The sequence below is a fragment of the Acanthochromis polyacanthus genome, chromosome 17 (genome assembly GCF_021347895.1).
Source record: "Acanthochromis polyacanthus isolate Apoly-LR-REF ecotype Palm Island chromosome 17, KAUST_Apoly_ChrSc, whole genome shotgun sequence".
Taxonomy (NCBI): domain Eukaryota; kingdom Metazoa; phylum Chordata; class Actinopteri; family Pomacentridae; genus Acanthochromis; species Acanthochromis polyacanthus.
The window spans coordinates 25,122,994-25,145,435 of NC_067129.1; positions in this window are offsets into that span (position 1 = coordinate 25,122,994).

The window sequence follows — 22,442 nt, forward strand, 5'->3', positions numbered from 1 at the left end:
CAAGTTGGGAACCAATCGTTCTTTCTCACCGCTGTAGCGTTTTGCTTTTGGCTGCATGTACAACTTTCTGCCTAGTTTCTTCTCCCAGCAGAAATGAGCACAGATGTACAGCATAGACATACAAAGGATACAACTCTGTGTGATATACAGCACATATGATGCAATATGCCTGAAACAAGCAGCCCGAGGAACCTAATGGTGCAACAGTGTGCATGAACATGGCCCCATAAGATTTCTACTGTCAGTGTTTTTTATATTTTCTGCAGTTACAAAATTATTTTTTGAAACAGAATTTCTTTGGTGCATATAACTCTTATACTTTATCTACTTACCTAAACTTTATCTCATTGTCATTAAATGTGTTTTCAGAGCACCATATAGGCTGATTTAAGTGGGGATTGTCAATATGATGTGTTTTCTTGATGGGACAATTTTGGTCTATATGGGAGACACAGAGATTATAGTAACTGCAGCAATGAAGATGGATATGTTCTATCTGCTATCTATCTGTACCTGAGAAATATCCAGAACTCAGACATACAAGCACTGTCATAATGGCTTGCACAAAGACATGACGGAGAATGATGGATATATTCCCTGTCTATTCTTGAATTGCATTTTTGAAAAAAGATGAAATACTCAAGACTCTTGAACCTCATAACATTAGTACTACTCTGCAAGCAATAGCGTTTTCAATTTTAGACTGAGTCATTTTCTTGACAGCTGCTTTATGAACCAATGTGAAGAATGTGAAATTGCCTTCGCCGACTTGAGAGCTCCAAACTATTGATGTCACAGATGTCTAACAGTTACAGCTTTTTGTTACAGAGACTCATGGAACATACTGTGATGGGTTAGGTGACACTGGATAAAAGACTTAGGTAGGAATAGTTTTACTTTTTGGGGAATAAACATCTTCATTTTCTAGTCAAGAGTTAGATGATAAAATTGATGTAACTCTTGAGACTGGACCTTTGGGCAGAGCCAGGATGGTTATATATAATGAATAATAATCACGTGAGTCAGACCACTAAAGCAGTATAAACCCTGCTTTATCAGTTACAAAATTAACAACATCCTGTATTGAAGGAGAGTTATAACTAAAGATTGAGACCATAAAGTCATTAGGAAAATGTTTACTAAGACACAAAAATCAAGGGAGAGGTAGGGTAATTTTCTTACTGACTTTTATACGATCAGATTTCTCTTTGTAACTAGGGTAGTCACATCTTGCCGGTTGTTAGATGGAATACAAGTTTAAGTCACTTACACATTAACTTTTTAGACACAGAGACTACATCAGTTCAGTTTAATTCAATCTTTTATTGTCATTATCAATAAAACGACATTTTTTTCCGAGCATGTCATACACGCATTAGCAGTGATATAAAAAGTGCAAAAATGGTGCAAGTCCCTTCTCCCAGTCCCATAAACACCCACTATGTAAAATTAACACACAATAATACACAATTTATCCATATTTCTGATACAGTCGACGGTCTCCATGCAGATCTAAGCTAACTGACTGCACCATTCATTTCATATAGCATGTACCAGCTATACAGTAGACTGGTTACCTGTCCAGGTGAATTCTGCCTTCACCCAAAATCAGCTGGGATAGACTCCAGCCCCTACGTGACTCTACAGAGGATAAAGCAGTGTATAGACAATAGATGGATGGACAGATAGCTATGCAGTAAGAGATGTACCAATCTTTGTTTTGTATTGTGTTGCATCCTAAGAATAGCTCAAATCTGGACAGTTTCATAACCATATTTAAAATTCCACATGATTATTTTTCATGTAATGGTCTGGTTGCTCTATATCGCTTCACATCACACTTTGTTGTGCGCCTGCCGTTTCAAAATATCCCTGTTTGGTTATTCAGGTTTTGGACTTCTTGTACAGATTTTTAATGACAAATCTAAATTTATTAGCATGCGCACAGCAGCTGAATGAGTCCTCTGAGGCTTCGCACTCTCAGGAGAAGTGAAGACCCCTATCAAATTAATTATTCAGCTTTGAGTAAATAATTTGTGTAGCGTAGTATGTAGTTAAAAGGGCGAAGAACCTGTGTGGCCTGGTCTATAGAAGAGCAGCCTGCTGAGCAAAATGTTCCAATGCAGCCATCCAGATCACACAGAGGTAATGAACCTAAAAACTGATGCAATTCCACTAATGGCTTTGACTGACCCTGGGCATAATGTGTTGTTGCTTGTTTAATGGCATATTCCAAACTTTCCATTGGGATTTGATTTTCAGATCAGGTCCTGAGTGAATCATTAGGGATGATAGGGACATGCAGAGGAGGAGGCTGTAAAAGCTAAAAGGCCTGAGGCAGACGTCTATCAGTCTTCCATTGCAAACTCATGCATACTAAACATCTGCACGGCTCTAGGTGAGGCATCTGAAGCATATGGCTCTGACAGCATCATCCTGTTAATATTAGGCTGCCGTGTTACTGCCGGGCAAGCTCATCTCAATCAACATGCTGCTGACTTTGAGGAGAGGACGCTGCCGGTGATGATGGCCGTGATGATGACACTGAAAACTACAGTATGGTGACGGGAGAGGGAAAGATGAATACAGCAGGATGTACAGTAGGAGCGCTATTGTATATTCCAGTCTGTGTCCTGAACTGAACTGAATTTTTAACGTCAACCTCATCCTGAACACATTGGTTGGAAGTAGGGATGCATTGATTGATTGATCAACTTGATTAACTGGTTTGAATGCTCCTTTTAAGAGGAAAAGTTTTAATTCTCTGATTCAAGCTTCTTGAGCATGATTATTTTCTGGTTCTTTCTTCTTGTATAACAGTAAACCAATATCTATGAGTTGTGGGGAAAACTAGACATTTGTGATCAATATTTTCAAGTATTTTCTAACATTTTATGTATTACTGCTCAAAAGATTGAGGTCACTGAGAAATGTCCGTATTTTTGAAAGAAAAGCATTTTTTTCAATGAAGATTACATTAAATAAATAAGAAATACAGCTGATTTTTAATGCAATATCTACCATCACTCCTGTGTTCTAATGCTACATTGTGTTAGCTAATTGTGTTGAAAGGCTAATTGATGATTAGAATACATTTGTGCAATTATGTTAGCACATGAATTAAAGTGTGAGTTCATGGAAAACATGAAATTGTCTGAGTGACCCCAAACTTTCGAACCGTAGTTTAGATCCAACAGCAGCTCAAATATTCAAGAATATGGTTGACAGATTCAAAATCAAAAATCAAAATAATCCTTACTTTTATCAATAGTCTGAAGATTCTTGTGGTAAAAGGAAGACTCTTTGGTTTATCTTGTTGCTTTACATGCTTCTTCAGTTATTCTAGCTGCAAAATGAAGTTTTGTTTGTTGTTTTACCACGCTGGGATCAGAATGTGGATGGGGAATAATATTGATTTGTTATTGCTTTTGGGAGCAATGCATGAATTATGGATAAGCTCTACTGCCTCATGGTTATTTGCATTTCGGTTGCCGTTTAATGAGACATTTGGGCTTCTATTCTGGTAGATGGATGATATGTCAAGCCTTTATTTTACCATCTATGCATTTTTGTTTCATTTTATTAACTTCATAGCCCCTGTATCGATGGCGGACGTTTTGGGCTCCCTTTACATGGCTGTAATTTACCCAGAAGAAAAGAGCAAAAAAAGGGAAGGGAGAAGCAGCCCAAAGCAAAGAAGATGAAAATAAATCATCAGCGCACAGCCTTAGGCTCAGACCACGATCATGCCTTGCTTAAAAGTACAAAGATGAATAGTTTGCAATCGCTCACATGGCTCCCACCTTAGGGAACTATTTGCAGAAGAATCTCTCACCATTTTCCCAGGTTATCTCCTGAAGCATCAACACAGCGCCTCACTCCTAATTTATTCATATTTCAGGCTCCTTCCACACCGTCTCCAGGGGGAGAAGACGGGGCCTGTGTACCCACCTGCCTGCCTCCCCAGAAACACATTAAAGAGCTCAGAGTTTAAATCCTCTTCCAGGAGATCACTCAGAGCTCCCTGTCGAGGCCTGTGAAGCTTTGCACAGATCCCGGTGCCGCCAGGCTTTTCCCACAATACAGAGGGTGCAGCGAGCCCGACGAACAGCTGAGAGAAAACGAGAGACTGAGAGACACGCCGCTGTCACTGTGTATAAAACCTCGCTGGTTGAAAGAGAAAGTCAAGAGCCCATTTGCCTTCTCTAACTTGTGCCTTAAAGTTTAAAGTCATGGGCCTGTTTGCTGTCAGGGACATGCAGAGAAATAATTCATGCAGTGTGCTGTCTGTTACATTTCAGCCATTGTGTTGTGCGTTAAGTCAAAGTGTGTCAGTGTCAGAGATCTCAGTAAGAACTATACACACTGCCTGTCAGAGTGACAGACAGCTGGGTTCAAGATGAGCACTCTGAAGAGGGTGAATGATGGGATGTATAGCAGTGAAGTGTGTTTAACTGATTTCTGTACTGCCACATGATGACATCTGTTTAGATATCGCTCTCACTGTAAGCTGAAGGCCATCTCAAGGCTGATCAACACAAGCGCACTCAAGTGCTGCGATTATCATTCAAAACACACAAAGATTTAGAAGAAACACTATTGATAATTCAAGCACATTTGTAGAACTTTATTTTTCTCTCTGTTGTAAATGCTCAATAAAAGGGCTTTCTAATGTATTCAATACAATAATTTTGTACAAAATTCTCTGTACAAAAAGCTGAAATCCTAATATAGGTTGTAGAATGTCTTAGGGAGGCCACTCTGATGCGTTAACCAGTCTGAAAAAGCATTTATTGTAGCAGCTGTGTAGTGCCAAGACATGTTCTGACACTTGGTTTTAACAGTGTATAATAATCATTAGTGTATGAAAGCAAAACACTGTTTATGAACCATAAATGCCACAGTTACAGCCCAGCCTAATAGCTACAGTAAGCAGATGATTTGCAATAAAGGCTTTAAAGCACTCTGGATTAAATTACAACTGGGAGGGATCAGCATTCACAGGAGAAACAAGAGCAGCTGCATCCCTCGCATATTATATTTCAGGAACTGTAATGCACTCCTAGTTTGTAAAAGCATGGAAATGAGCTTCCACTATCATAGTTGCTCTCTGGCTACAAGATAACACAGTGCTGTTACTGTTTAATGCACTAACAAGAACACATGTCAGGGGATTTTAAAGTCCCTTAGAGTGCTTCTTTAAAAAGTCTTATCAATGTCATCCACGTCTTTTCCTAATAAGTGTTCTGTCTTTGCCTAAGGAGCTTTCACTGTCCTTCAGAAATGGAAAATAAGAGCCACTCAGTTCATTTGCACAAGCATCACAAGCATGTTCAGAAAGACATGTACAGCTTATCCTTTGTTCTCTGCCCTGAAGTCAGCTTTCGAGATTCTCTGTGTCTGATGGTTTTACTTTTGATATTTTCAGCCAAGCGTTTGAGCATTGTCATTTAGTGAATAAAACATCAGGATGATTTGTCATTAAGTTCAGACTATATTGACTCTGTGATTGTAGAGCCCCACTTGAAAGGTCTCTGTAGAATTGACGCCATCTTTTCTAGTACCTCTCCGGTCAAAACTCATCTCTGTGTATCAAAGTTACATATTTAGAAGTTTTTCAGCGAAAATAATCATTCCTGCCTTAAAATCACGTAGATGTAACTCTACACCTTTCTTTCTTCAGAATGGGCAGACCTGTGAAGTCCCTGCATCTCTCTCCCCTTAGCTCTCCCTATTTGCTACAACTGGAGAACACCAGCTGTCCTATGACTCTGCACAGGCAAAGCTACACAATGGCAGGTTTTAATATTAGATTTATTTAGCCCACTATATCTGGATGGGAAGCTGATTCTGAAGAAGATTAATGGTACAGAACGTCATTAATGTCCTGCAAATTGACAGAATTGTTTTCTGAGGTTTTATGGTTTTAAGATTTAAATGTTCTTATTTCACTCTTGACATGACTGCCAGTATATAAAAACACCACATGGATGCATTAACAAGGTAATAAAAACAACAACTTGATTTTCACATTCGGAGATGTTTAAAATTATGACAGGTCCTGTCAGTCTGCTGAAAGATGCTGTGGACAAGTAAAATGAACAACTACCCTTGAACAGCTGACAAGTAGTTTTGATGACTGTTACTGTAGAATGATTTTATGCCGCTATTGAAGAGATCTCAAAGACAGTTTTAGTCGTGCTAGTTTCATGGCTCAAGAGATGGGCAATTGTCAGTTTGTTGGTCAGTTGTTTGTCGACCACATCAGCACGTCAACTTCATACAATCAACTCCATACAGACATTGACAGGTCACTGGAGATGAATTGCACTGAGACTAGTGATGTGCTGCTTTCACTCCTACAACCAGCAATGCGTAGATGTTTATGGCTGCTGGCAAAATACCTTTAGAGAAAGGTCTTTAATGCCATTGGATGTATTTTCATCAAGTGATACTGTTCAATCAAAATTATCATTTGTACCGTAGATCAAAATTTAATTTCTAAAAAAATTGCTTTAAAAAAATCCTATCACAAATTCATTCTCATCAGCTTCAGCATGACTTTGTGGTTATTGCCAATTACCAAGCATTTCCATAGTAACAAGCTACAGTCCTATTCACACAGAGTGATGGGACAAGATGCGGTGGGGGACAAGGAAACATGTAACACACACCGGGATACATGCTTGATCAGAGTAACATAAATGATACATGCAAATACAAGCCAACATTGAAACTGATTTGTTTGTTTACTGTTGTGGTGTAAGGCTGTGGCATTAAATATACTCCATATCCAGCTGGTAGTAAGATGCAAACAGTGTGTAGATGAGCATATCAAGTATAGTAAGGGCAGGGTAAAATAGATTGGTGGGAATGGTGGACAGCTGGAAGCAGTGGACATGATGGAGACTAAGCCAACATCCAGCTCTTTAGCTCTATGTCACCGAGTTATTATATTTATATATGTGTGTGTGTTTGTGTGTGTGGAGGGGGGGGGGGATTATAGGGGTTGTGGGGACCTAATGTCCTCACAACCATAGGAAAACCAAAAGAAATGTCATTGTGGGGACCTCATTTGGGTCCCCATAAGGGGAAACAGTGTTTTCTTGGCCATGTTGTAACTGAAAAAAGTAAAAGTGCAAAAATGTTTCTTTAGGGTTAGACATTGTTTTGGTCTGAGTTAAGGTTAGGGTTAGGGTAAGGGTTAGGGGTTAGATATGAATGGGAGTCAATGGTAGGTCCCCGCAAGGATAGGAATACACAGTGTGTGTGTGTGTATAGATAGATAGATAGATAGATAGATGCCGGTGACATTGAGAGAGGTCCTCCTCCAAATGACCCCCTCTGGGTCACCCGAGTCAGCCCTAACTAAAGTCCGCCTCCTGAACCCTTTGCTGTCTTTCATCAGGCTCAACAGTTATTAAATGGCAGTGTTTTAATTTAATTATTTCTATGGATAATGTCAGCAAATTCAAGAAAAACACAGAAAGACAGCGCTATACCTGAGTGAATCTGCTGTACAAAACACAGATGTCAGAGGATAATTTCTAAATCACATGAGGTCCCCATGTAATACTACTCCCATGTGAATATGGCAAACATAATACTTGAGCAATAGCAGGAAAATCGTATTCTTGTTACAAACACAATAACATAAGGACATAAGTTCAAAGCATCACTGTGCTGGTCAGTGATTTTAACCGTGCCCAAACAAGGCAGGTAATAATTAAAATACCTTCCTTAATGTTTATCAGAAGCCCTGCAATTGAAGTCCTGTCTGGAGAGAGATCATTTTATTTCAGTGGGCCTGACTTTTTTTCTTTGGCACAACAATGTCCTTGTCTCCATTTTCTTTTTTCTTATCATCAAACGAGACTGTTGTAATGACAGATACATCCTGCTATTCTCTTTTGGCTAGTTCTAAAATTGCCAGCTACGTGCCTTCATTTCTCAATGGTTAAAATGCCGCCTGGAACAATGAGTTCAATTACCAAGTAGCACAAAGAATATTTTATTCCCCAACTCCCTCTTTAATTTTAATCCCGTCTGAGAGGGGGTTTAGTCTTGTTTTCCTAAAATCACAGCGGAAAATTTGGTTCATTTGGTGTCTACATTGGGCACTTTGTCAGGCAGCATTTACAAGCTCGAGAGCTGCTGGTTTATTGGTGGTGGTAACCTGAGTTTTATCTCAGTGTAGTTAACAGGCACTCACCCTAAATGAACCAAAAATATGCAAACAACTTAGAGGTAAAACAATAGCTTCCAATGAAACCTTCCTCTGCGTCTGTATTATGAGAGGAATACGCTTTTCTTATCGTCACTTTCAAATGAAGAGTGAGGCTCCCAAATGCAGGAAAAATGATCATTTCAAAAACCAGCAATATTATATGTTTAACATTCAGTGTAGGAATATTTTAAAAAATAATTAGGTGATAACTTTTGGCCCAAGTTTTAAAAAAATTGGGGCATAAATTTTGGGGGCACTTCATAGAAAGTTGCCATTTTTAATGTCAAATGAGCCCACATTGAAATTCAAACAGTAATTGCTAACTTGTGGCAAAATGAAGAAATAAAAGCATTTTATTGCTGTTCCAAAAGGCCCGGTCACACCGCCCGAACTTTGCTGGAGCGTTCCTTGAACGCTAGGGAGGGGGGGCCGAATTTTGACAACGCTCGTCACCGCGCACAAAATGGGAAAAAAATCGAAAACACAGGCGTTGGTTTAGCGGTGCACCACTGAAGCCGGCATTGCTTTAGTGTTGCTTTAGCGCTGACGCGAGCGTTGGTATAGCGGCGTTCTGCGCATGCGGGCATTGGCTCGGCGGGGGTATAAAGTTGGTTTAGCAGCATACCGCTTGTGACTATGGAGCTGAACGGATCATTTTGATACAAGTTCTGATAGATTTTTGATAGAAGTCGATAGTTGAAGTTCATCATGCCACGTGGACAAAAGAAGAGGTAAAGAGAAAAAAGAGAGAACTCTGTCTCTCCTTCTTCTCGCTCTTCTCCTTCTGTCAACAGCCTGTTGCAATCTGAGGAGGTTCTGATTCTGCTGCTGGACTAGTGCACCAATCATAGCAAGTCTCTCAGCATCCATGGTGATACAGTTTTACTGTAACTTTGAGCAAATTCGATATAGATGAGGTCTGAACTCAACAGCAGCTCGATTCCAAATGAGCTCCTGGTCCATTTCTCCCCGTATTTATAGCCAAATTCTGGTCCCGCTCCGACACCTCTATACCAACGCCAAACCAAAGTTCATCGCTGCCATGGATCGCTGCTTCAACGCCCGACACCATTCCAGAACTATCGCAATTACTGTGAGGTGATGCTATTTTTAACAAGAAAAGCACTCAGAGAACACAGTACTCCGCCAAGGCTGCTCATTCGTATCATTTACGACAGATGAAATTTTTAATCAAAAATGAACTTGTAGTGAGCACAGGCATGTGTTATGCATGTGTGCGTTGCGTACAGATACCGAATCGTGTGACCTATAGCAGACAGCGGGAATCGATGGGACTCAGAAACACCCCCACAATTTAATCAATTGTTCTTTATATCATTTCCGATGGATAAGTCCGCAGAGGTCGATATGTAGTAGGATCGCAATCATGTGATTGTCAGCAGGCATGCAGACGTAGTGTTTACTTGTAGTCATAGTTGCAGTGACACCATACTGCTTACCTTGCTGTGATATAGAAATATTTAACAAATCTGTGGATCCAGACTATGAGCCACATCACTTCCAAAATCTAATCACTTGGTCCTTGTGTCGTTTCTGACCTTCCCTGAAAATTCTATTAAAATCCGTTAGTCCATTTTTGAGTAATGTTGGTAACAGACAGACAAACAGCCAGACTGACAAATGTACGCCGATCATCACATAACTCTGCTGCATTCCTTGACAGAGCAATAATTTGACAAGTAAATGATATTGCACAGGGGTGCACTAATATTAGGGGTATACTATACATAGAGATTCTTTGAAATTTAGAAGTTAATTCTTTCTCTTCAGTCACAGTTACGGTGGGCAATCTAAGATTTCTTCGGGCATGTTTGTCCTTTGCTCCACTACTTTTCAGTGCTGTTTGTCTGACTAAATGTGACATTTTACCAGACATTCTGCTATAAAATAGAACCATACTCATGCATCAACAGCAGAAATTGGGTGAACATTGCAGGAACAAAGCCTTTCACAGGGCCTGGATAATGTGGTTCTTAAAGAAAATTACATTTGGACCTTTAAAATGATTGCCTACTGTTAAAAATTGAGCAGTTTCAGTATGACTCTCTTCATCCGCTTTAAAAATTATACGCCAGGGGCCATTCATCAGGGATCTTAACATTTAACATCAAACCTCTCCAGCTGACTGAGACACTGCAGATCTGAATTATGCCACCCTTTACTTTGTTGAGCTTTTACTGTCGATTATTAGCTCTGGTCATTATTGAAGAAGCAGCGAGCAGAGGTAGGAGATAAAAAAGCTGTTCCTCTTTTCTACCCTCCTCCTCCTCCTCCTCCTCTCCTTTCGCCTTCCATCTCTTAAGGGCTTCTCTTTGAAACATGGCTGGGAGAAAGGAAAGCACAATAGGTGTGCTATCAAGTGACAGGTGCCCTTGTTGTGCCTTTAGCTCACACTGTGAACAAGCCCTCAGCTGGCACCCTCATAAAACATGAAAGGACTTGACATGTGTCCAGAATTCTTCAACAGACTTACAGGCACACGGTGGCAGCCTAAAGCAGACATGGACACACGCAGCTACAAGCTCATGTAGACGCATTACACAGATTCAAGCAAGCCTTTCCTTCAGGTTACCAGACACATGCCTGAAGAAAATGAACAGTGGGGGCTCACATTAGGAGATTGGCATATTGAATATATTGCTGAGGTTTTGTTTTACTGCTTTATGTGAACGCAGAAAGAAGTCGGTTATTCTTGTGAAGCCTCTCCGCTTGTGAGGAGAATCGATGAGCTGCTATATAGCACGACAGACAGCTTTGTTTCCTCTCAGTGTTACAGCACGCATGGTATGTGAGAGGAAATCAATGGGGAATTTGGTGTTACAATTCAAGTTGTGGTCGTGCGGGTCTGATCACCGTTTGGCAGCTCGAAGAAAGGATGATTCAATTATTACATTTGCTGCTTTTTGCTTTTGATGTCGCGTTTGCTTTCGTCACTTTGTGTCTTGCTAAGAAGCTATTATGCAAACCGTTCACTAGATCAGCAGCTGTGTGTCTGATATATGTGAAGCAACAGTGAATTTAACAAAGTTAACAGAAGGTTAAATCAAATCGAGTTGTGCTCTTGGGTCCATAAGAGACATGTGAGATACGCTGGCAGACGAGTTTGGTAAACTAGATTAATTCTGAATTGTCCTTCTGTCACTATGCTGTCAGTTTCCCTTGTAAATTATTCACTCTTGGTTTTTGCCCTCCATCTGCCACATATTGCTGTGTAAACTTGCCCTGACCTTTCGCAATCCCCTGTGCATTCATTCATGAAATGCATTATTTATACTGCCGCCGCCACATCAAAGATATTGTTTACATTAGGCTGTAAAATCATGCAGCATGCCATCAAGCTGAAGTTAAAGGTTCATGTGTTGTTCTACATCTCCTGCAATAATAGCACATGGAGGGAAAGACAATGACTGTTAGGCGAGTGATATTCGCACAGCAATCACTGTGCAACAACAACAGTATATCTATACGGTCTGAGTGCTGGAGGGATTCCGCTTTGATACATACTGTAGCAGCGCGACAACTTCGACTAAATGAACACGATTTATACACATCTCTGTGAAAACAACAGCTGCTTCTTTCACATATTTAATAAATGCTTGTCTCTGTGTGGTAAGCAATCTGTAAATACTAAAAGGTGTGTGTGTAGCAATCTGTTGACTTTTTCTGGGATAGAAACTCATACTGCAAGGAAATTTTCACTCCTTTAATTTGTGATGCTCAATTTTGACAGATGCTGCTGGATCAGCGGTAGCAGTTTAATTAGATCTAGAACATCAGACTCTTCACAGATCCTTCAGCCACAACACTTAACTACAAGATGATTCCTTTCGATGAATATTTGTGCTTTGCGTGATGCCATGAATTCTTCCATAGACCCGAGCAGGTCTTCACCTACTACCTCCCAGGTAATCCCAAAGAGGTGAAATGTGTGCTGAATCGGCCAGTCCAAGCTTCATAGACTTTACTATGGAGGTATCCGCTTGTCACTCAAAATTAAGTTTGCATAGCTTTAAACCTTAACCCTCATGTTGTCTTAGGATCCTTATCCTAAGTGTCAAAAATGACCCACCTCCACTGAGCCTTGAAAATAAAGCAACTTAATGGAATTTTCAACATAAAATTTATTTTACATGAAGAAACAACCTGTCATGCATCACACACTTTGTGAACGTCTGTATTTCGCTGCTTCAGAGCACAGAAAAACTGTATTTATTAAGTGGACACCACTTTTTTAAATATAACATACATGGTATAACTGTTTTCTTTACTGTTGTATAGGTTAATAATCACTTTTATTGTTGCTAAAAGTAATGCATAGGAGTAAATATTATTTTTTTAGCAAGAGATCATACCTGTATATCCTAAGAAAGTACCAGAACTGTACAGAAAGTAGCTTTAAATACATTTTTTAAGGGAAACAACAGTCTACTGTGATGGAATTCAAAAAAAAACTCAACTACAAAATACTAGTCTTCTCACATCTTTTAAATCATTGCTCCCATCCACAATTAGCATAACTGATGACATTAACAAGAATAAAATAAAATAATAGATGCAATAATAGAGACAATGTTTCATTTTTTCTGATATTGGTCTCACTTTAGGAAAAATCACTGAATGCCAAGTTGAAAAAATGCCATTTTGGAGATATTCTCTGCTATTAAACATAGTGGATGGGTCATTTTTGACCCGAAGACAACACAAGGGTTAATAGATTTTTTTAGAGGTTAGCTATATAAAATTCCAGCCCCTGTAAGGTTGTCTTGAACAGCGGAATTATCTGTAGAGACCAAAACTGTTTTTAGTACCAGGTTGTAAACATGATAACTACTGCTGTAAAGTTGGGTATTTTATCATGTGGTTCTACGGGAATTGACTCACTCTTGGAGCCAGTCCTAAGTGGATGACCAAGGAACTGCAGTTTTTGGCACTTTTACGTCATTAGATATGCATATTTTATTCACCAAAAAAATATAGAATAACGATTATAACTTACTATCTTATAATTCATTTGGAGGGCTAAATTTACTTTGTAATGTATTTATCTTTTAAAATTTTGTTTGTGGGTGTAGAATTGAGACCAACTAACAGCTGAAAGCATCCAAACTTTGTCAACTTTCAGTTTATGAATTTTAATTAAGTGGCAACACAGTATGTAACGTTTTCACCTTGACAAGCAATTTTTGCATTTATGCAGATAACAACATGAGACTATTCATGTGTATTTTCGTGAATATACATTTTTTCAGTAAGAGTTACTGCATACGATTGGCCCCGAGCAATTAGCTGCAAATTGAATCAGGCCAAAGAATTAATCACAGTGAGCGCAGCTTATCATAAATGTTATATAGTGTCTGATGAAGGTTTAAAGTGCTGCATCAGTGGTTTTACAGACTCATGAAGTCCTCTATGTGTGACAGTCATGCTGTTGCTGAGATCTTACGTGGTAATGCTCCATCAAATGCTTTATATTTTATTACACAGTCAATATTAATCCGAAGCTTGGTTTTGAATGTTACATAGCAAATCAAATGCCGATATCTGTCAGACAAATTACAGTACGATATTTCTCCTCAATCATGCAGCCCTGTTGACAACATGAACAGACGAAGCTTCTCGTTGTGTAACTCAGTAACATGTTCGAGAGATGCTGTGCAGCCTCGCTCAAGGGAACTTGGGAAATCAATGGGCCACAGGAGAGCGTGGTGCTCTGTATGCACACAGCTTTAACTGGCCTTCGAGGCAAGACGTAAAGGTTGTCTCACATAAACAACGACGTCCCACATCAGCTCCCCCCACCTCATCAGAGATCAGCAGTTCTATTCAAAACCGTTAGTTTGTTTCAGCCCACTGTGCGACCACAGTTATTGGTCTGTTGTCAATTTTAATACCGTGAACACAACAGTGATGAGTGTTGCACTGTGTTTGTACGGGAGCAGTTAATAATGTAAACAGACAGAAATGAAATGACTGTAGAAACAAACAACTTGAGATGAGGAGTGTAATAACCGCTAAGATTCAAAGATATTTAGTGGCAGCACTGTATACAATATTCAAGCACTACATTTACATACTGCACAAATAGTTTTACTTTCAGCTTGTGCATGACATTGCTTGAGGTTTTATAAAAGCTGGGTTCACTGCTTCAGCTAGCATGAGCAAGGCAGAGCTCAAAGTGCAGTGCCTAAAGGTATAGCACACCATTAAAATCATTCCAACATGCAACCTGAAGACATTTCACAAGCTTTTGAACGGATGAAAGCAGTGTAATTATTTTTTATATAAAAGCTTTTTTTGGACCAAAGCTGGAAGGAAGACACACAATTAGGTCGATAATTAATATGTGATGAGTCTCCTAATGATGAACATACCCCATGCCTATTAAACCGACAAGACTTAATTAGGTCTCATAAATTCTTCACAATCCACAGATGCTGGATATTTATATATTAGCCTAATCTCGTTCAGCGTTCAGCGAATGGCAACTATCACATAACAGAAGGTATGCTGAATCTAACCAAACATCCCTATAAAATAAACCCCAGCAGCAAACTAGTCTGGATACAGAAGAAGGGTTTCGTTCGATTTTTTTGCTTTGATATTTATATTTATATCTATATATAAGTATATTTATATATAAGTCTTTTCCAGCTCTAATAATGTGGAACCTCCATCCAATGTATATCCATATGAGTGCTTTTGACAGGTGAATCAGGCAGACATCCAGCACAGTTGACCCCAGCTCTGACCCCACACAGACAAGAAGGGCAGGCTTGTACAGTTCTGACAAGCTCACATTTCCATCCACGCTCTGGAGTACTGCTGACACAGACAGTTCTGTTCAAATTGATGTTTTTGTTTTTGACAAACATTTTGCTTTCTTTTGCAGCTGAAACGGTTAATGTCATGCAAGTTGTCAGAAAAAGGAAAGATAGTGACAGGTTTGCTTCTGTCAGAATGTGACTTCTCCATTCAGATACTATAAATCTTTGACGAATCCGGCCCATGTAAGCGTGGCACACTAGAAAAGTGTGATTTGTGCTAATTTCTTGAGTCATTATTTATATCATTATTATTATTTTAAGTACAGTTAAATATCTTATTTCTGCTTGTTTTAGCAGGAAAGACATTCTAGTAGTGAAAGTGAGACCTACCAAAAACTGGACAGAACAAGTCTTAGTTTAGAAAATAATTAAAATAATGACAGCAGAACCAAAGAGCCCAGATTTCCGAAGGTGAGGGTTTACACTCTGCCCTCAGAAGAATAAAGAAGAGTGGTTAGTGTCTCCATTCATTTGAACATCTCACCTGTGTTTTTTCAGGTCATTACACTGTGAAAACCACAAAACAAACAAAATTGTCTCCCAAGGCCAGTGTTCTGTCTCTCACAGTGACCCCCTCCCGCTGCCCAAAATTTGTGTCTGATTGAACTACCCAGTAGCTAAAGTACAAGTGGCAGAAGTGCTCATGCTTATCATGCTGTGCATTGGCATAATATATACATACAACCTACTGTGCATGTATGAAACAGTGCTGTGCAAGTGAACACAAGTGGGGCTAGAAAAGTAGTACAATGGCAACTACTGCTCATCCAAGACGTCCAGATCTTCCTAAGTGCATGTTTGTAAAGGGAGTATAATTAAGGTTTCAGTACCATATTATACTTCTCATGTCTTCTTCTCCTGTGCTATGCAGATGCAAGTGGACCCCATAATTTATGACTGCACTACAAAGGCATTAGTGCGTATGCTGAGCAGTATGCATGCAAAAAAATTGAGACGCCTATGTACTGGGCATGTATGGAACTGTGTCTTCTGAGTAGTCTCCTGCAGACTTGAACAGCTGGACATCCATGGTGCCGGCAGCTGCCTGTGTGCATTTGGAAGGGCAGTATGGTCAAGACTTAAAGCTAAAATAATGTATGTGGGCTACATACATTTTTTAATTGTGATTGTGTACATTAAATAGCAACATTTAACATTTAATGCTGGGGCTCTGAACACTAGACAGGTATTTTTCACATAGTTATTTCTGTTAGTAGGATGCATTTGGGAGAAGTTCATTACAGAAATGGACTTAGTCAAAGTGTAAGTTGTGAATCCTCAATTCTGTCATGGAGAAGTGACCTGATTTTGAGTTATTTAACATTCATTGTGTAACACTACGCAGCCCTTGTTTATTCACTACACATTAGCTGATAGAAAAATGCCCAGTTTTCTTTTCTGTTTTTTGGTAGCATCTCAAAAGTTCACTTCAACTGCGTTCGATAGTCCAGTTGTTAAGCAGCTAATGCTGATTTCTGCTGCTCAGTGAATTAATAGTTCATTAAGGTCAAGTGCACTGGGTGATAGAAGCCATGGTTCCACTATGCACTCTGGAAAGATGTACTTGAACAAAATGTAACATTCATTTGGTGAAAAGATTGTGCCGAAACTGACAATGAGGTATAAGAAACAGAACTATACTTATGCACTTTATTGAAACAAAGCAACATGAAGGCACCAGGGAAGGTTTTAAATATTTACTTTATGCTTTCCAAGTTTTATAATGAATGAGGAAAGTCAGAAAGAAAAATAAATGGTTTGTGCTCTCTTTGCTTTGAACATTTTACCTGTGTTTCTCAGGGAACTGAAAGACAATGCACACAAATCATTAGTTATCGTGGTACTAACCCTGGGACCTGTAACAAAAGCATAAACACCATAAAACAATGACGGCAATGAGAGAGTTATGATGAAGTCACATGAAACCTTTGCTTACCAGCTTCCTTTAAAATAAACTGTCACATACACTCTTAGCACTCTTCTGTTTGAGCTTCACGTCCTCCTCCTCCTCCTCCTCCACCTGATTTGCACATCTCCACCACACAGAACAAACAGCCTCACACTCATCCCATTTCCTGCATAGCGGCTATAATGAATCTTTTATGATTTCATAATACATCCAATTATTCCACCTCTGTTAAAATCACAGTGCACCACCTGGAACCACTTAGGCTTCCCTTTCTTCCAATTTCACCGCCTCATTTGCTTGCATATTCTCACCATATATGTAAATGAAAATAACCAATTTCACAGAACCAATAATGTAGGGAAGAATATTTACAGCTTCTGCCTCAGAGCAGGGAGCTGATCCTGCTCAAACACTTGGAACACTGGGAAATGCTTTGTTATAGAAAAGTCTCCTAATTCAGACCAGCAGCGCTGCCACATTAGATAGTCACCCGTCACATTTTGATTGTGTTGACGGAGAGAATTGGACAGAGCAGTGCACTCTAAAATGAGAAGCCTTTACAGAGTCGAGCTGGAGAAATTGAAGGTAAGAAAGAGGCCAAGTTGCTGCAGCAGACCCACATCTGGTAATGGCTTCTTCATGAACTGATGGATTAAACCTGTCTGTCTTGGCCGCTGCTTCACTATAAAACACATACAGCAGCAGGAGAAGGAAGAATGACAATAGAAATTGAAGACTGCCATTCTGTCTGCTGCACAAGAGCTGATTTATTCTGAAGCATGGAAATAGCTTTGCATTTGCATATCTCAGTGCTGTTTCTGTTTGTGTACTGTTGAGTCACCAGCAACATCAGTGGCAGTAACATTATGTTAGCTGTACATTGATGCTGTTTTCTGGACTTCATATACATACAGCTTAGCTCAAACTCATTAAATAATGTTTGACTTTACACCAATCAGCCACAACATTAAAACCACTGACAGGTGAACTCGGTAACATCAATCATCTGGTTACAATGCAGTATTCTGCAAGGGAACCTTGGGCTCTGACATTTATATGGTTGCTACTCATAGTCGTAATAATCAGCTAAAGAGAGCTTCATCTTTGCAGCATGGTAATAACGAAATGGATTGTTTCACATGTCACACAAAGAAAGACTGAATGAGCCAGTGGCGAAAGAAAAGTAAGACTTGCAACCACAATGTGTAGCTACTTTTGTCTGTGAGAGGGACACCAAAACAGCCTGAACAGGATGATCACCATGCACTCACAAGAATACAGACCATGGGAAATTTCACATTCTCCAAAAATGGTTGTACATGCAACCAGTTTGGTTGCACTTGGGAGCCCTTAATTTTTCGAGCCCAAACATGCTTCGCCATGGCAACAGCAACAGTGGCTTCCCAAAGCAGGACAATGCGACCTGCCACACTGCTAAAACTGCTCAGGAACGGCTTGAGAGAAAATTATAAACCCCCTAGATCCCAATCCAATTGTACAGTCACAGGATGCAGCTAAACAAGCTGGAAACATGAAGGAACCAAACCACAACCCACAGGACCCAAAAGCTGCCAAAATCATGGTGCCAGACATCACAGGACACCACTGCCATGGTTAGGGCCCCTCCGGTCAGTTTTGGTTACATAACTGTCAATATTAGGCATATGGTTTTAATATTATGATTGATCAGCGAACTACAAAGTATGCACTAACCCCAAAATCAAAAGGTTATATGAAGGAATGGTCAGACTACTTGAAGCAGTTTTCTAATAAACCTCTGTGTTCTGTTTCCTGCTTTGTCTCGCTGGCTGTATGAAACCGTAAAAAGTTATGGTCCTGATCAGTTCACAAAATATATAAATCGTGTTTATATTATTTCTAAGTTTCTCACAATTGACGTGACACATTTTGAGGAGGTCATATCACATCCACAAGAGAAATCAGATTAAAAAGATAATCTGTAACAAGTTGCCTTGTCAAGTAAGCTTTATTTCATGTTGCATCAGTAACCTGATATTTATTCCCTGATCATTTTCCAATAGCACTGACGCTTAACTTGTCAGTATATGGATGCAAGTTAACACTTTTTATATTCTCTGCAAAAGCCCCTGATTTTTTGCTCAGAAAATCTAGAATCAGATTTTCAAGAAACGAATTAAATAACAATCCAAGTATGTTATTAATAATACAGATTTCCTTAAATACTCAGCAATGCAGCATACTGTTTGTTTCTTCTGCTACTGGACAATACGTTCTTGATAATATGTTTAACAAAGTAGAGCCTGTTTTGTAATGCGTAGCCATACACCACATTAGTGACGCTGGATTTGAATCAGCGTGGTCCAATTGCATGCCCTTCATATCTTGATCATTATACAATTGTAGTGGCCCACAAAATAGAAACTACTTTAACAACCAGCCTAGATATTAGTCATTAATCAGAGTCTGTTTGACCCTCAAGCACTGCAGGAAAACCACAATGTTTAGCAGTTTCTTTAAAATAACTGAGCCACTTTATAATTGGGAGAATGAACTTGTGCTGGTGCTTGTCCCTTGGGCAATTTACCTTTGCAGTGTACATTTAAAAATGCTTGCTCCCTTGTTCAATTTGCTTTACATGAGATAGCTTCCCTTCTCCCCAAGGAGTCCCACCAAGGCTGTTCACAAGCACTCAGTTATGTGCTGCAAGGATATGCTGTTTGTTCTCTTAAGGTCCTGGTCATCAGTTACACCGCTAGGTAGATCATTGTTTCTCAATAAACTATGGATGGCAGAAGTAAAGCTTGTATGGCTGGCTGAAGTGACCTCATTAAGATGGACTGAAAGAGAACACTGGGATTTACTCCCAAGTGAAACAGGATCCAGCTGAGTTGTTATATTACTGTTCTATTACCACTGCATTGTCTGTAAATATGCAATTAGATATTAAATAAAGTGCCCCAAGAGATATTGGATCTACCTGCTTCCATTAATCAGACCATTATTAGGACAGGTATTTACTGTTTATACACAATAAGTACGTCTACACAGGCTGTACAGTGCACATGCTTCCTTGTTACAACATCAAGAGTCTGTTAGTGTTGCGTAGCTGGCTGTCGTTCGTCATTAGGTCCACTGGGCAGATTATCTGTCAGATTAGAAAACGCCTCTGTCAGCCGTTCATACAGGTGGCCGGCCCAGATACATCATGATGGCACTTGAACACAGCATGTACACACACACTAATGCAGCATGAAGGTGCCTTTAATACATCAACTGATACAACACTGAACACAGAGTCATTGCTATGGTAGTGACACTGTGCTGCATTTAATTCTGAAGCAGTTTACGACAGACTAAGCAACAACATGTGTAAAGAACTGATCTATACAGAATATTTCCTCTTTAGCTAGCTTCCTTTGTGAACACCTATTCTATCTGAAATAGAACAACTGAAGTTGAGTTCATATTAAAGCAATCAATATATTGTTCTTTATTATCTCTTCATTTCAAAACATTTTATGAATGTCCATTCTGCCAATATCTATAGCTGGTGCTCTCCTATGAATTTAAAAAAACAGCTGTTTGACTTCAATTGATTGGGTAGCAACTAGATAAAGGTAAGCTGCAGCTGACCAATTCAGATAGCAAAACACCTTGTCAAACAAACACTCCTAGAAGAAAGACATCATCTGGTTTCAGAAGCTCAGTGTCAGTGAAGCATTGCCATATTGACTTATTGTCCGCAGACTTCTGTTTTTCCCCAACTGACTTCTATTGTCTACAGTCTGGACCAACCACGTTAAGCAGGAGCCAAGCACATGAATCGAACTCCCACTTTGGAAGGGTAAGGATATGAGTGATCTGTCAGTGTGAGCTGTAGGGATGTTGTCAGGCCAACTCACGACAGATCTACCTCTCTTCCTGCTCGTTTGTTGTGTTTGATACTTTAGCGACCAGGAGGCAGCTCCTCGGACTACAGGCAGTTCCATCTTTGCATTTTTGTTCAGGTATAGACAGCACTATGACACAGACTTTTGTAGTAATTAGTGACTTACAGCCAGAGTCCATGTATTTGAAATAAGCTATAGTTAACTAAACCACCATTTCTATAATTAAATGGTCAATGTAACTAGGCTAATTCTACATCAGACTTCGTACATCCATGGTTAAAAATGGCATTCAACATATGGACAAATGTCTACTACATTTCATTTGTTTTAATGATTAATTAATTATTGATTGATTACAGATGGACTATACCTGTATTACAGTCTCCCACTACAGGAACTTGCAAATCTTGTGCGTCTTCTGACCACTGCCACTGTAGAGGCTCTTTCAGGGCTTTCAGATGAGAAAAAAGTCCCTACTGAGTGTAGGCAAAACTCAGTGTTCCTGAAAAACTGCTTTGTGGGTCTTGTTTAAACTTGTTTAAAACAAATGCCCATCAGTTGGAGAAGACAAAAGCACTATTCTGTGCTTTTGATGTCCGAGTTGAGAAGCACTTTTCTTCCCTCTCAGAACACCATCAACAAAATTCACCATATAGGCCAACATTACAAACCTCCATTACACTTTTCTATGTGCGCAGAGGAGCGTTTACATCCTGGTCTGAGCTTTTGGATCTTACATCACAATGTAAACAGAAAGGCTAAAAGGGCTGATTATGGGGTTGTTCTTGAAAATGCTTGTGCCAGCTCATGCCTGCCCCGAGTTTGTGTAATGCAAAGGCATCTAGAGCCTGTCAGGCCTGCAGCAGCTGCTTTATCAAAAATAAATCACATATATATATTCTGTTACTTTGTGTGGACTCCTGCAGTCATTATTCTACATTCCAGCACTTTGCACTCTGGACACTTGTTAGACACTGAGATTGACTCTGTTTCACCTTCTCCTGTTGAAACCAACACCTGTGAGCTCTCTGTGGAGGATTTATGAAGTCCTTCATGCTCTGACTCAACCAGATGATAAGTGGTTAGGCTGCTGGAGCCTCAAAGTGCAAACAGCATCCACAGGAGAGAAAGATCAAACTAGTCTGTGGCTATCCTGTGTATGATGACAGGCGATGCAGATTACAGACCATCTGCAGCTCTCTGTAGCTACTGCTGCAGGCACAAATGCAAACATGTAATTCATATTAACACCCTGGAAGCGAGAGATAATATCACATTGAGAAACTGTTGTGCTACTCCATCGTGGTTTTTCTCTCCCCTGTTACTTCACTGTGCTCAAAGGGAAATCGTTGGGTTTTGTAAGTTCATGGCTAACATTTAAAATGCCCTGAAATTATTATTCATACTATCTTATATTTACTTCCTTTACTCTTTTATCATGTAAACATGTGGTGTTAATTGTTTGCCTCAAATGGAAAAAAAAAATTGGATGAACATCTGTTGTTTCACAGGTTTGATCAAAAATGATTTGACTTGACTACAATATACAATACACTCCAAAAATTGACATTGATTTCTTTAGGCTGCAT